Source organism: Benincasa hispida, chromosome 9, assembly GCF_009727055.1.
Source record: "Benincasa hispida cultivar B227 chromosome 9, ASM972705v1, whole genome shotgun sequence".
Classification (NCBI taxonomy): Eukaryota; Viridiplantae; Streptophyta; class Magnoliopsida; order Cucurbitales; family Cucurbitaceae; genus Benincasa; species Benincasa hispida.
Genome location: NC_052357.1, coordinates 59994480 through 60011357, shown reverse-complemented (window position 1 = coordinate 60011357; position 16878 = coordinate 59994480).

Below are 16878 nucleotides of genomic sequence, written 5' to 3'. Positions count from 1 at the left end.
TAGCAACTCTAGCACTTATTCTTCGTCAATCTAAGCTCATTTCAATCATTCACCTCCACCATCCCTCTGGACCAACTAGGGTTTTTGTTATACAGCTGTTGTGTAACAACCCGACTTCTTAGGACACCTAAAAAGGGGATCGTTACTACATGCATGCATAAATGCCACATTGAGGAAAAAGAAATAAATGAAATAAAATAATAGAATTTTGGACTGCCTAAGTGTATAAAGAAACTATCTGGATTTTAACTCAAGATCTCATCAGGGTACCCCTTAACATGAAGATAGAAATTTAATTAAAAAGCAGAGGAAAAATATTAACTTAAACCTTAGATCCAGTCAAGGAAGGTTTGTGAAAAGAAAACTAAAAACAAAACAAAACATGAGAAGACATATAAGTTCAAATGCGGAACCCGTAGTTCAAACAACTATAACTGTTTCAAAAAAAAAAAAAAAAAAAACCAACCAAAGGACATATTGTTTTGCCTTGACTCGCATGTCTAGTGGCCTGATGGCACACCGTCAAAACATAGAAATATACATGAAAGTGATGCTGTTGGTTCACCAAATCATAACATGCAAATGAACCCGTTGGCTCACGCATGTCTAGTGGCTTGAAGGAACACCGTCAAGACATGAAACTAGACCCGTCGATCCCCTGAAATAAAACATGCATCGAGGTGAGACGGTAAACTGCCCTATTGGTCTAATCATGCATCACATACATAATTTCAGTATTATTCCCACCGCACAGATCATAGCATAACATGGAAGTTCAAACACGCTCATAATACTCAAATCTGTCATGCAACAAGTATATCACAAAGACAAAATCATGCTTCTAAAGTCCATTAATTAACTTTATAAATCTAATCTAGGCCGCCTGGTATGACGACACCGGTAATGGTACCATTTACCTCAAATTAGTTTAAAAAAAATGGTCCACGTAAATAATCTCCTTAAAATTTCTTTAATAAACTTGAATCAACTCAAAGTTTTGGCTTGGTCCAAAACAAATTCCAAAATTCAATTCAATTTGCCAACCTGAACATGAATTAAATCCAAAATCAATAACTTAAATTTTCCACTATTACTCTCAACCCAAAAGAATAACCATCCAACAACTTACCCAAAACTTATCAAACTTTAACAATTTTCTGCAAAACAAATGGTCTCTATCTTGATGGTCAACACCTAAAAATTTCCAAATCTTGAATCTAAGTTTCAAACCAAAGAGAGATTACTAATTTAATTCAAAATCAAATGGGTGAATTACACCTCCCAAATTCCAAGGAAATTAAGTCTTACTCAAGATTTTTCTCAAGATTCTGGCAAGGATCGGGGCAGTGGTGAGCGACGGTGCATTGGTTCGTGGTTAGGCGCGGCGACAGGAATGGATCTGCACGTGGGTGGCCGAACGGCAGCCTCGAGTCACAGTTGGGAGCCCGTGCGTGAAGGTGCCGATTGGCTTGGGGCGGCACTGAGTCCTGCGAATGCTGAACAGAGAAACGTTCGAGTCACGTAAACGTCGAACGGAGGAGGCAGGTGTTGAACGGAAACAGAGGTCTGGGCGGTGCCGTGAGAGAAGGATGGATCATGGAGCAAGCAAGTATGGATCAAGGAGTAGAGTGATGACATTCGCTTTATCTGGAAAGAATAAAGAAGGATTAGTAGATAGAACGATCGTAAAACCAAGTCCTAGAGAGAAAATTTTATCTGTTGCATGGAAATGTAACAACGATAGTGATTACTTTATGGATCACGAATTCTGTTTCGAAAGAAATTTCCATAAGTATTATCTACTCTGGATCTGCAAAGTTCGTTTGAGATGAACTCAAGGATCGTTTTAGATAGAGCAATAGTCTACATCTTTATCAACTTTGCAAATAGTTAGTCACTACAAATCAAGGTACACTTTCGGTTGAAGCATATTATACTAAATTGAAGACTATTTGGCAAAATCTCCGTGATTATTCAAAATTCATAATGATTTTTTTTATGGATTAAATGAGTCATATGTAAGTCTGAGGGCTCAAATTCTTCTAATGAATTCAATCCCTCATATCCGATTGACCAAATGTGTATGAGTGATGAAAATGAATAAATATGGTCTAAGTGTAACCATAGACTGTCGAAGAAGTAATAAAACTTGGAGTCATGTGAGTGGAGGTATCCTATGCAATAAGATTGTATAAGACCAGACGACGAAATATATAGTCTCTCGTTATAACACTGTTAAATGAAGAGATTAGTATTTCAAATGATTATCATGTAACTCAATATGAATCCTAAGTGAGTTATGGACTCCTGCTCATGAGAGTCATCCTTTGATCTGTATGGGTGAGAGTGACCCTAGTTTTCGATTCCATAAACCTACCATCTTGTAAACAATACCGAGTGGGGAGCTGGGAACATAGCATCACAAGATGAAATTTACTCATTCCCTCATTTAGGGTATGTAGATAGGTTGTTTCTTTAAGTGCTGACTCCGAGACTTGAACAATGAGGCTTCAACCCTTTCACTGGCTCGAGCGAGACTTTGTTTATGGTTGGACCATAAACATATTATTCATTAGAGGATCAATGGTACTTAAAGAGCAAGAAGTAACTACAAGAGTAAATCGGTAATTTGACCTAGTTGTAGTTATGGACAACCTGTGAAAGATTTACTTACAAGAAATGGTTAAAAATCAACAGAAACATAAATATTCTACCGTTCATAAGAGTACATCTTTGGGTCTATAGTAGAGTGTCCCATATTTAATGAATGTTGATTAATTTAATTAAAGAGTATAATTAATTAATCTCATATCATTGGAACTTATAATTGTAGGACCATAAGGTGCCTCTGCTAGCTCACAACAAGATCAAATCAGGATTTAGGTGATGTAAATTTGAAGTGTTCAAGTTATTGTTTAAGGAAATTTATTGTATATGATATCATTTAATATAATGTATATGGATAAATTATAATATATAGTTTATTTAAATTAGATTCAAATTTAAAACTATATATATGGGAGAATAATATTGAAGGTTCAAATATTAAATAACATGAATTGGTTCATATTAAATCTATATAGTAAACTTAATGTAAATAAGATTCATATTAAACTATAGGTTATGAGAGAGAAAGACATTTGAATATGATTCGAATATTAAATTAATTAAATAATTTATATTTAATTAAAAAAATAAATAAATGTTAATTTGATTGATTGATTAATTAATTAATTAATTTGAAATTTAAACTAAATAAATTAATAAATGTTAATTTGATTAATTAATTATTTAATTTATTTAAATTTGTTAAAAATAAAAGCGTAGGGAAGAGAATAACAAAAACAGTTACGTGGAAACCCTAGTACAGGGAGAAAAACCACGATAGACACTGGTTTTTATTATTGATTCTAATAATCAAAGTACAAGAGAATAGGTCAAATAAATAGACTAGTGGGAAGCCCTAGGATACACACAATTACTAAAATACCTCTAGGGTTACAAGCTGTTTTTTTCAACACTCCCCCTCAAGTTGGGGCGTAAATATCAATAAGACCCAACTTGCTAACACAGTAATCAAAGCTTTGTCTCAGTAACCCTTTTGTGAGCACATCTGCAATTTGCTGATTTGAGGGAACATAAGAAATGCATATACTTCCGTTCTCAAGTCTTTCCTTGATGAAGTGCTGGTCGATCTCAACGTGTTTTGTTCTGTCATGCTGAACAAGATTATTTGCAATACTTATTGCTGCCTTATTGTCACAAAATAGTTTCATTAGGAGCTCATTGTCTTGATGAAGATCTAACAACTCTTTCATCAACCAGATTTCTTCACATATCCCTAAACTCATGGTCCGATACTCAGCTTCTGCACTACTTCTGGCCACAACTCCCTGTTTCTTGCTCTTCCAGGTCATAAGATTACCCCAAACAAAGGTGCAATACCCTGATGTTGATTTTCTAACAACAACAGATCCTGCCAAATCAAAATCAGTGTAGGCTTCAATGCAACATTTATCAGACTTCTTAAACATTAACCATTTACTTGGTGTATCTTTCAGATATCGTAGGATGCGTTCAACTGCTATCATGTGTTCTTCACAAGAAGCTTGCATAAACTGACTGACGATACTCACTGCGTATGAAATATCAAGTCTGAGATAAGTATATCAATTTCCCAACTAACCGCCGATACCTTTCTTTATTGACCAGAAAACTGTTACTAATATTGCTGAGCTTTAAATTATATTCAACTGGGGTGTCAGCAGGTTTGCACCCAGTCATTCCTATTTCCGTTAGAAGATCAATCGTGTATTTCCGTTGGGACACTGAGATTCCGTCCCTAGACTGGGCTACTTCCATTCCGAGAAAGTATCTTAACTTCCTAAGGTCTTTAATTTCAAACTATTTGGCCATCTTTGCTTTGAGTTTCACAATTTCATCATCATCATCACCGGAGAGCACAATATCGTCAACATACACAATGAGGACTGCTACCTTCCCTGAAGTTGACTTCTTTGTAAAAAGTGTATGATCTGAGTGCCCTTGGGTATACCTTTGTCCTTTGACAAAGGTGGAAAATCTGTCAAACCAGGCTCTCGGAGATTGTTTCAACCCATATAGCTACTTTCTCAACTGGAAGACTCGCTGTTTGAACTGAACTTCAAATCCGAGAGGAGGATTCATGTTCCTTCTCAAGTTCTCCATTGAGAAAGACATTCTTTACATCCAATTGATGTAGAGGCCAATCTTTGTTAACTGCAACTGATAGCAATACTCGGATAGTATTGAGTTTAGCTACGGGAGAGAATGTCTCAGAGGTAGAAAAATTTAAGAAGACAAGGCTAGTCCTATAATCATTCCTAGAGGAAGCATTATCAGTTGGGAAGTAGAGTCCCCTATCGTGCCGGACAGTGCCAATCATCGTCCCCGAGCTTAGATCCTGAAATTAAACAGAGTCGGGTGAAAAAACTGTCTGATAATTCAGATCTCTTATAATCTTACTGATGGATAACAAATTATATGAAATTTTAGGAACATGTAAAACGTCCCGCAAAACCAAACCCTCAAATGGAGATAAATCTCCTTTTCCTGCAACAGGTGCGAACGACCCATCTGTAATCCTAATTTGTTCGTTACCAGCACTTGGATAATATGAGAGAAACTGATCAGAGGTACCAGTAAGATGATTCGTCGCCTCTAAGTCAACAATCCAAGGTTTTTTACCGTTCACACTATCAAGACCAAAAGACTGTATATTGCCTGACTAGGCGATAATACTGATTCCAATTGTACTCAGGCTGGTGGTACTGTCAGCTGAGGAAAAACCATACAGGATATTTGTAGTGGGTAAAATAGGGAAAGAATTTACCGGGTTTCAATCTGGGTATTGTGTCGAGTCACCATGATTGGGCGCAACTGGAAAAGAGACAAGATCTGGTTGGATCTTGGATGTCGATTCCAAGTCCTGGTGGTATGAAGAAGAATCTCCCCCTCCAAACTCATCCATGATCAGCGAAAATTACTCCATTCGGTTGCTCATACTCGCCTGGAAAACACCCACACTTCTTCCATCTGTCTTTTGGTGCGGCAGTGGCTGAGATGAGACGCCGATCTGAGAGAGAAAATCGGCGACAACGGCAACATACAGGAACTGCTGGGCACGGTCGATCTGGACTGGTCAGCGCTGGGCATCACAGATCTGGACCGGTCAACACTGGGCATCATAGATCGGGGTTGGTCGGAGTCGTTCGGCGGTGTCTGAGAGCGGCCGGACAGATCTGACTTCGTTCAGCCGGTCGCTGGTTGTCTTCGTCTACGCGCCTAGGCATCACAGATCGGGGATGGTCGGAGTTGTTCAACAGTGTTTGAGGGCGGCCGGAAAGATCTCGACTTTGTTCGGCCGATCGCTGTCATCTTCGTTTGTGCGCAACCGAACCAGATGGGTACCTGTGAGCTGGTCGTCTTCGTCTGCGCGCGATCGAACTAGATGGGTAGCTGCTAGTTCGCTGGTCGGGGGTTGCTGGGTCTGTAAGCTGGTCAGTCCATCTGCGAAGGAGTCGGCTGGCGGTGGGTAGGGCGGCGGTGGCTAGTTTTCATGAAAGTGGGGAAGAAGAGATTGGAAGTACCTGTCAATGGCTTGGATAATACTGATTATATCTGGGTTATTGGTTTGGGATTTTCATGTTGGATTTTCCTCAATGGTGGCTAGGTTTTCATCTCCATGCTCTGATACCATGTTAAAAATAAAAGAGTAGGGAAGAGAATAACAAAAATAGTTATGTGGAAACCCTAGTAAGGAAGAAAATAACAAAAACAGTTATGTGGAAACCCTAGTATAGAGAGAAAAACCACGATAGACATTGATTTTTATTATTGATTCTAATAATCAAAGTACAAGAGAATAGACCAAATAAATAGACTAGTAGGAAGCCTTAGGGTACACACAAATACTAAAATACCCCTAGGGTTACAAGCTATTTTTTTCAACAAAATTAAATTAGATTTAATTTAAGTTTCAAATTAAATAAATTAATCAGTCAACTTCCCTGCATTGTAGGGGAATGGTTAGTAGAGTGAGGGGATTTAACTCCCCTTATGTTTTATTCTGAACCCAAGAATACTAAGAGAATGCATAATACAAAATCTCACTCTCACCCTCACGTGAAAAAAAAAAGAACAGAGAAGAGTTTTGTTTTGCCTTCCCCTTCTCCAAGACAACTAAAGCTCCCATAAGCGTCCTTGTTCCAAAGAGAATAGCAAAAAAGATTGGTGGTCGTGTCTTGCTTTTGATCTAACCGTGCAGTGGATCTAGAAGATTGGGAAAAGGTCTTTGAGAGTTGGTTCTACAAGTGTTGTAGTTCATCTTCCCTAATTAATTACCGTTTAAAGCATGTTTAGCCTAATTCTTTATATTTCTGTTATGCAATTTTTCTGTAACAAAATTGGGGTAAAGTGATAAATCGCTCCCGCATCTGTAGACCTCAAGAGAATGATGTATCAGAAAGGAAAATAGAACCTTGTTGGATATGGTTTGGTCACACAGATTACTATGCTCATTTACATGATTCTTTTTGGGGTTATGCAGTAGAGACTGTAGTATACATTTTGAACAACATTTCATCAAAAAGTGTTTCTGAAACACCTTTTGAGTTGTGGAAAAATTGTAAAGGTAGTTTATGATATTTCATAATTTGGGGATGTCCACCACACGTTCTATTGATGTATCTAAAGAAATTGGAACCTCATTCAAGGATATGCCTATTTATAGGCTATCATAAAGAGACTAGAGGTGGTCTCTTTTATGATCCTAAGGATTAAGGTTTTTGTATTGAAAGATGCCACATTCATAGAAGAAGATCATATGAGAAATCACAAACCATGTAGTACATTGATTTTGAGTGAAATTTCCAACAGAAAAGATAGTACGTTAACAAGAGTTGTTGATAATGCTAGTACATTAACATAAGTTGTTGATGTCCTAATCACATCTAGTCAAAATCCTCCTAAAGAGTTGAGAGAGCCTTGTCCTAGTGGGAGGGTTATATCCCATCTTACACGATATATGGGTTTAATAGAAGTCCAAGTCATCATATCTGATAATGACATTGAGGATCCATTGTCCTTTTTAAATAGGTAATGAATGATATTGACAAAGATGGGTCAAAACCATGGATCTTGAAATGGAGTCCATGTACTCCGCTTCATTCTGGAATCTTGTAGACCAACCGATGGAGTAAAACCTATAGGTTTCAAGTGGATCTATAATAGGAAAAGAGGTGTAGATGGAAAGGTACAAATCTTTAAGGATAGACTGGTGGTAAAGTGTTACACCCAAGTTGAGGGGGATGATTATGAAGAAACATTCTCTTCTGTTGCCATGTTAAAGTCTATCCAGATCCTTTTGTCCATTGCCACATATTATGACTATGAAATATGACAAATGGATGTTAAAACCGCCTTTCAAAATGATAATCTTGATGAGAGCATCTACCTGAATCAATAAGAAGGATTCATAAAATAAGGTCAAGAGAAAAAGAATTGCAAGCTGAAATGATCCATCTATGGATTGAAGCAAGAATCCAGATATTGGAATATAAGGTTTGACACTGCAGTCAAATCCTATGGCTTTGATCAAAATGTTGATGTGCCTTGTGTTTACTAGAAAAGCATAAAGGTACCGTTGCTTTTCTTGTCTTATATGCAGATGACATCTTATTCATTAGGAATGATGTAGAATTTCTTATTGACATTCAGAACTGGTTATTTGCACAATTCCAAATGAAAGTTTTGAAAAGCGAAATATGTTCTTGAAATTCAAATTGTTTGAAATCGTAAGAACAAACCGCTAGCCTTCTCTCAAACATCTTATATTAACAAAATGCTTGTCAAGTACTCGACAAAAAATTCCACAAAAGGTAACTTACCTTTCAGGCATGGAATTATATTGTCTAAGGAAAAATGTCCTAAGCCTCCTTAAAAGGTTGAGGAAATGAGACATATTTCCTATGCATTAGCTATGGGTAGACTTATGTACGTCATGTTGTGTACAAGGCTTGACATATGCTATGCAGTTGAAATTTTCAATAGATATCATCTAATCTAGGATATGAACACTGGACGACAATTAAGAAAATTCTCAAGTATCATAGGAGAACGAAGGATTATATCCTTGTGTATGGTGCTAAGGATTTGATCCTTATAGAATACACTGGCGACTCTGATTTCTAGACTGATAAGGATTCCAAGAAATCCACATCACGATTAGTGTCCACTCTTAATGAAGGAGCTATAGTTTGGTGAAGCATCAAATAAGGTTACATTGCTGACTCTACCATGGAGGCAAAGTATGTAGTTATTTGTGAAGATGCTAAAGAGGCTATATGGCTAAGGAAATTTTTGACTGATTTGGAAGTTGTTCCAAATATGTCCTTGCCTATAACCTTTTATTGTGATAATAGTGGTGCTGTGGAAAATTCAAAAGAATCTCGTAGCCATAAGCATGGCAAGCACATAAAGGAAGTATCACCTAATACGAAAGATTGTGCAATGAGGAGATGTGATTGTCATGAGGATAGCTTTGGAGCACAACATTGTTGATCCCACATAAGGACTCTCACACTAGAGTGTTTGAGGGTCATCTAGAGGGTCTGGGTCTACCGGACATGCATCACCTTGTCTAGGACAAGTGGGAGATGTATAAGGTATAATGTTTGCCTTAGTTTATTGTATTTTACTTTCATGTATTGTACATCCACTAGCTTTAGGACAAGTGGAAGATTGTTGGGATTTATGTTCTAAACTCGTAGTCTGTAAATTTGTAAGCAATTTTTTTTTTATATAAATCAAATTTTATTTACCTTTAATAAATAATCGTTGTTTATTTAATTGCATAATTCAAATCCAATAAACTAAGATCCAAGTTTATTTTCATGTAACTTGAATAGTATGTGCTGACATACAAGTGAATCATGTTCAAGTAGTAACCTAAAAGGTCTATAGTATATGGATAAAGTTGGGTGCCTTATCCTGACAACACTATGGATACGACCAACTTTGTAATTATTACGAACGCTTTGATCCAAATCGTTCATGTGGAGACATGTGAGTGGTCGTATCTTATGTAATGAGATTGTATAAGACCAGACCACAAAATATATAGTCTTTCATTATAGCGCCGTTGACTGAAGAGATTAATATTTCAAATGATTACCACGTAACTCAATTTGAATCCTGAATGAGTTATGGACTCCTACTTGTTGGGATTGGTGTCCTAATTCTCCCGGTGGTCTCAAATCTATAAACATTTTGTAAACACATTGTTATTAATAAAATAAATGTTATTTTATTTGCATTTACTAAAATCCAATAAACTAAGATTTGTGGTTATTTCATGTAACTTAAGCATGTATGTGAGACATACAAGTGAATCATGCCTTAAGTAATAACCTAAATAGTCTAAACTATAAGGATAAAGAAGGGATATCTTATCTTGGTGACACTACGGAATATGACTCGCTTTATAGATGTTTATAAGTGTTGTAAATGTTGGGGTTGATGCCCTAAAGTCTCGTGTCCTGTAGTTTGTACGAACGCTTGTGATGTATAATATATGATATTTTACTTCACTTCTTGATTTTGCTCAGTTAAATGTTTTATTTTCTTTACCACAAACCAATAAACCTTAAATCCCTGGTTGTCTGTATGTAACTTAAGCATGTATGTGGTGACATACAAGTGGATCATGTCTTGAGTGATAACTAAGAGGGTCTGTAGTAGATTTCTGGTCGAGTACAGAGCATCGCGTACATTAAACTGCCAACAACAGATGCACATGGGACCCGTCTCATCTTTTCAACCTCTTGTGGCGTCTTAGAACACATGTCCTTAGACAAAGTAACTCCATGCCTGAACGGCAGTAGGCCCCTCTTGGAGTCCTGTATCGAGTACTTGAGCAACATCAATGTATGATGCCTGAGACAGTGCTAGGACTTTGTTCTTACGATCCCGAAAGATCTGTATACCTAGAACAAACTGAGTCTCTCTCAAATCTTTCATTTGGAATTGAGTCGCTGGCTAGTTCTTAAATGCAATCAGTAGACCTACATCACTCCCAATGAGTAGTATATCGTCTACATACAACACTAAGAATACTATTGAAGCGTTGACAATCTTCTTTAGAAACAAGGTTCATCAACGTTCTGGTCAAAGCTATACGACTTGATCGTAGTATCAAACCGTATGTTCCAAGATCTAGACGTCTATTTCAGACCATAACTAGACCGATTCAGCTTGCAAACCTTTTTCTCTTGGCCTTAGGCTATGAATCCCTCGGGTTGCACCATGTAACTGGTCTACTTAAGATTGCCATTTAGAAAGGCCGTCTTGACGTCTATATCTCATAATTATAATAAGCTACAATGGACAGGAGGATGCGGATTGACTTTAACATGGCAACAGATGAGAAAGTCTTCTCATAGTCGATTCCCTCTACCTGGGTATAACCCTTTGCCACAAGTCGAGCCTTGAAGGTCTGTATCTTCCCATCAGCACCCCGTTTGCGCTTGTAGATCCATTTACAACCTATAGGTCTTACCCCATTAGGCTGATCTACAAGATCCCATATTGAGCTGAAGTACAACAACTCCATCTCGAGATCCATGGCCTTGACCCATTCATCCCAGTCAACATCCTTCTTTTCCTTCTGATAAGACAACAAATCGTCAATGTCGCCATCCTTCTGATAATGCAAAGATTTCCGTGAAACCCAGATAACGAATGGGTGGGTTCACAACCTTCCCACTGGAGGTAAAACTGACCTACTAAATGAACTACCATCAATAACTCTTGCTGATGAAGCAGGCTCTTCAACAACTTTTGTTGAAGTTTCAGTAGCTTCATTGGAAAGTTCACGCAACACGACTTTACTTCGTGGACTATGCTCCTTAATATGATCCTCCTCTAGGAAAGTAGTGTTTGTGGAAACAAACACCCTATTTTCCGACGGATCATAAAAATAACCCTCTCGTATACCTTTGGGGTAGCCTACAAAGAGGCATAACCTCGACCGTGGTTCCAACTTCTTGGGATTTGCCTCAAGCACATGTGTAGGGCAATCTTAAATGCGAAAGTGACGTAAACTAACTTTACGCCCGTTCCACAACTCCAGAGGTGTTCTCGCAACACTCTTGGAAGGAACACAGTTGAGTATGTATACCGCAGCCTCCTGTGAAATCCCAAAATGAGTCTGGTAAGGAAACGTAACTCATCATCAAACAAACCATGTCCAACAAGATTCTATTTCTCCTCTCTGCTATACCATTCTGCTGAGGTGTACCCGACACTGGGAGTTGGGAAAAGATTCCGTGTTCTATAACATAGTCTTTGAATGCCGAGTCCAAAAACTTTCCACCTCGATTCGATTGAAGTGTTTTAATCCATCTATCCAATGCGTTTTCAACTTCAGCCTTGAAATCTTTGAACTTTTTAAAAGGATTCAGACTTCCGTTGCATAAGATAAACATACCCATACCTAGAGTAATCATCAATAAAACTGATAAAATACTCATAGCCACCTCGGGCTCGCACATTCATAGAATCACAAAGGTCATAATGTACTAACTCAAGAGGCTCTTTGGCTCGATAATCTTTTCCAGTAAAAGGTCGTTTAGTCATCTTACCCTAAAGGAAAGATTCACATACTGATAAAGAATTTTCTTCTAATTCACTTAGAAGTCCATTCTTCATCAATCTCTCAATCCCATTGAGATTGATGTGCCCTAATTGAAGGCGCCAAAGTTGGGCATTTTCTTTTGGAGAAATTTGTTGACGTTTAGATTGAATTATGACAGTTTTAAACCTCTTTGTTATGGAGGAAAATTATAGCTAACGATCTTAGCACATACAAGTTACTTTCAAGATATGCTGTATAAATATTAACACCATCTTTATGAATAAACATTTTATCCACATTAAACGAAATAGTGTACTTACATTGCAACAAACAGTTTACAGAAATAAGGTTCTTCTTAAGTTCAGGAACAATATATACATCATGTAAAACAAGAAACCTATTCTGTAAAGATAACTGGATCCCTCCCACTGCCACAATTGAGACGATGTGCCCGGTGCCTACTCGCATCATCATCTCACTAGCCTCAAGTTATCGCCAGGATCTAATCCTTTAAAATAAGAACAAACGTGATTAGTGGCACCCGAATCAATTATCCAGGTAGAATCATCATTCTCCCATAAGCAAGTTTCAAGTACAAGTAAATCATATTTACCTTTATCTTCCTTGGTGGCATTTCTTTCCTTCAGCCAGTGAGGATAGTTCCTCTTCCAATGTCCATCCTGGTTGCAGTGGAAACATTTTCCCTTTTCAACCAGCGACGAATGCCTTCTTGGGGCGATAGGTGGCGGGTTAACAGACACCTTCCCTTTCCCCTTACCACCCTTCTTCTTCTTCCCCTTTGTAGAGTTAGAAGTAGAAGGTGTAGACTTCGTTCCTGAGGTCGAACCTGTATGGAACGTCCTTGAAGATGAAGCAACATTTGTCTCAGCCTTCTTCTTCTTCTTAATTTTCAGTAAAGATTGGTAGGTCTGCAACTCGTTGAGGAGAGTTGTAAGTGTGTATTTCACTTTGTTAAGAATCACATTACTAACAAAGTGCAGAAAGCTCTACGGCAAAGAATGCAGGATTATGCTAACCTGGTTGCCCTCATCGATAGTAGACCCATTCAACTCCGCCACATTGAATTGGACCATCGTGTTAAGCACATGTTCACGAACAGAGGTGTCTGTTTCCATTTTGGAGTTGAATATATACTTAAGAGCCTCATGCTTGAGCTGTTCAGAAGGTTGTCCAAACATCCCCCACAGGGACTCCATGATCTCACGCGCTGAGATCATGGGCTCATGCTTCTTGGCCAAGATGTCATTAAGACTTTCCAAGATATAGGCTCAGACCTTCTTATTTACTTGTGTCCATCGTTCGTATGCCTTCCGAACATTTCGAGCAGCATTCGGAGCTGGAATAGGAAGACATGCCTTCGTAAGAGCAAACATGAGATCCTCGATGATTAAGATTATCGTGATCATGTGTTTCCATGTTGAAAAAGTATCGCCAATTAATTTCTCGGCATTAAGCAAAGCTAATGTGGTGGTGGCCATTTTCAAAACTTGTTGCTGAATAACGAAAAAAAGTTTTATTAAATTTTGCCACACCATATTTTAACCAATTAATTTTGCAAAAAAGTTTCCAAGTACCCTAAGTGTTAAACTTCTATTTTGCAATGATGCCTCAGCAAGGCAGGACAAACGTCATCGATGGGGTGATCAGATGCCCCTTCACTGGCATGAGACCTCCTCAACCATTAGGCAGAACCACTCTTGGAACTAAACCTAACAGCCATCATTTATTTGGTCCAGAACTGTTAACTTTTAACAATTACGCATAAGTGTGACCCTTCGCTTTCGGTGCCAAAGTCCTGCCCTAATGAGCCCACCGTAGGGAAGAAGCAGATTAGGACAAGAGACTAAATAACCTTATCCTCTTTCAGGAGATCAAATAAAAAAACGTGCAAAGCTGCCATCCTATAGGGGGACACTCCCAGGGTGCCTCGAGGCGATGTNNNNAAACTTTATTCAATCCAACGAGGGATACCGAGGGATATGTTGTTGCACTTTCCGCTCTCACTTACTATGAACACTCTCTCCATCAACCATGATATTGACCTACCCAAACACCATCCTTTAGGGGGATACTTCCAGGGTGCCACGAGGCCGAGGGTAGATCTCCTGGTGTGGACTATATAGGAGAAACGTGAAAGGTTTAAATAAAGTATCATATGCCCCAAGTACCTCCCACTGAATGTTCTACTTAGGGGTTCATTAACCTAGACAATCCGACTACTTATTTTAGTCTAAGTCATCTTTTTAAGTCCGCTTATAAACAACTTTTGTCTATGAAAAAAGAACAAGTTCAAGTAGTCACATTTAAACACTTTAATGGACTTTCCTTAACTTGCATGCATGCATCAAATCTATCTAATTCACTTTTCCAGGTAGGTTCCCTAGTAGGGGTATTACGTTTCCGTCAACTTAAATACCCCAGCCTAGCCAGAACTCGCCTTAGACAAAAGGTCCCTTATAGATAGATTTGCTACACTTTAATCTTTTATTAGTCAATTTAATCCTATTAAACTTATTAAAATATTAAAGTCTAAGGGTTGCTAATCATATTAGAACCGTGATCTTAGGTCTATGTCATCCAAGTTTTAAACATTTTAAACCATGAATTAAGCCTAAGTGAGCATGCATGTCTTTCTTATTGCTTTTAGTTCTAATTTCTCTTTAATCTTTAAAAAGAAACAACTAAAATACATCTCGCATAACTAGGTGTTTATAACGCTTATAAAGAAACCTATGTGTCATGCTTCATGCAATGTCCGGTCATTACTATACATAACTTTGATATACATGTAATAACCAAGCAAACATGCATTCCATACACCTTTATACTATAACAATTATAATATAAAGATGATGCATGTCAATGTTTTTTATGCATGCATAAATATAACTCTTATATTATATGATTCATGAGCATGCTCTTACATAATTAAATCATGCTTCTCTAAATTATAATATTTACAATAAAGAGATGATGCATGACTAATGCATAACCTTTGGTGGGATTTACTATATGTGCATACCATATGACATATAAATAAACATACATCTCATGTAATAAACCAAAGATCAATGGACCGGGATGAACCTTTACAAAACCGGAATGAAATAACTGTATCTATTACATTTTTTCATCGAGTAAACCGGTTCGCAAGCGAACCGGGTCTTAAACCGCTGGGTAAAGCTCCATCGTTTAGTAAATGCTGCAGGTAAACGATTGCTTAGCGCACACTAGACGATAGCGCGAAAAAGCTAAACGATCACTTAGACGATAACGAGGCTATGAAGCCTGATTGTCTAGGCGATCTCTTAACGTGACAAAAGGTAAACGATTTACCACGCTATTTGCTCTGCGATCGTTTGGTAAGTTACTAAGCGATGAAGCTTCCTAAGCTAAACGATCGTCTAGTGCGTGCGCACGTTAAACGACACCCGAGCATCCGATACTCAACGATCGCTTACCCCATCGTCTACACGACCCGATCAACTTTTGATCGTATTCTTCCTCGAAGAATAACAATCCTTGCTCCAAACTTCTTCACGAATGACTCAAGACTCAAACTGACTTTGAATTACAGACTCGATAACAATTAATTATGCCAAAAAACGCAAAGGCCTTTACAATTAACCAAAAATGCAAAAGAATTAATCAAACCGAGGTTTCATCCTAGAAAACTCCATTAATCCACACATCCACAAACAATTTAACAATTAAACAGAGAGTAGATATGCTGCACCCACCGCGAATGCATATGCAATCCTTTGCATCAATGAAATTAGAATATCAGCAACTTGGCTTTGATACCAATTGAAGGAACTGTTGAACAAGAACATCCATGAGCGGAAGCGGATCTTTTCGATTTCATTGTGACAAAATTATCACACATACATTCTAACAAATAGATATGCATTGTAACACTAATTATAGGTATGATTTAACAAATAAATACAAAAGACTGAGAGAAACGTACCAGTTGAAGACAATCTTAAAAAAAAACTTAGACTAGCGGATGAAAACTCCTCTACGCACCTTATCGCCCAACAAACAGTCGCCTAACAGCACCACGGTCATCTACACGATCACCAACAGCAATTGGGGACGACACCACCATTCGAAGCCCTCGGTATTCTTGGAGTGAGAATCCAAAGGGTGGACTTTGATGGAATTGGTAGAGGGAGGAGGAAAAGACAATCGTGTTGAATGAACAAGCAAGTGGGAGATAGTAGAAGACTATCGTACAGTCGGGTACTTGTCATTAAGGAAAAGATACACGATCATATAGGTTTTGCTAAGTGATCGTCTAGCAAATAGTAAGCGATCGTTTAGGTATGCTTGGTGCACTAAGCGATCGTTTAGAAAAAGTAAGCAATCGTTTAGAAATCACGGGTGTGTGATCGTTTAGGACAATGAGTGCTATCGTATAGGCTCTCAACAATAAGCGATCGTATGGATTAACACCATAAGCGATTTACTTCGTCTCTTACAAAATGAAAACAATTTCCATTTTATTCTTCAGTTACAAGAACCGAATTTGATCTTCCCACTTTCGCACGATTTCGGAGAAATTCTCGGTCAATTGTCTCATAACTGCCTGATTAATTAAATAATGAATATAATCATATTATATTCTTAACCTATAGTTTGATATCATATATCTACTATAATATTTTCTCTTCTACATGATA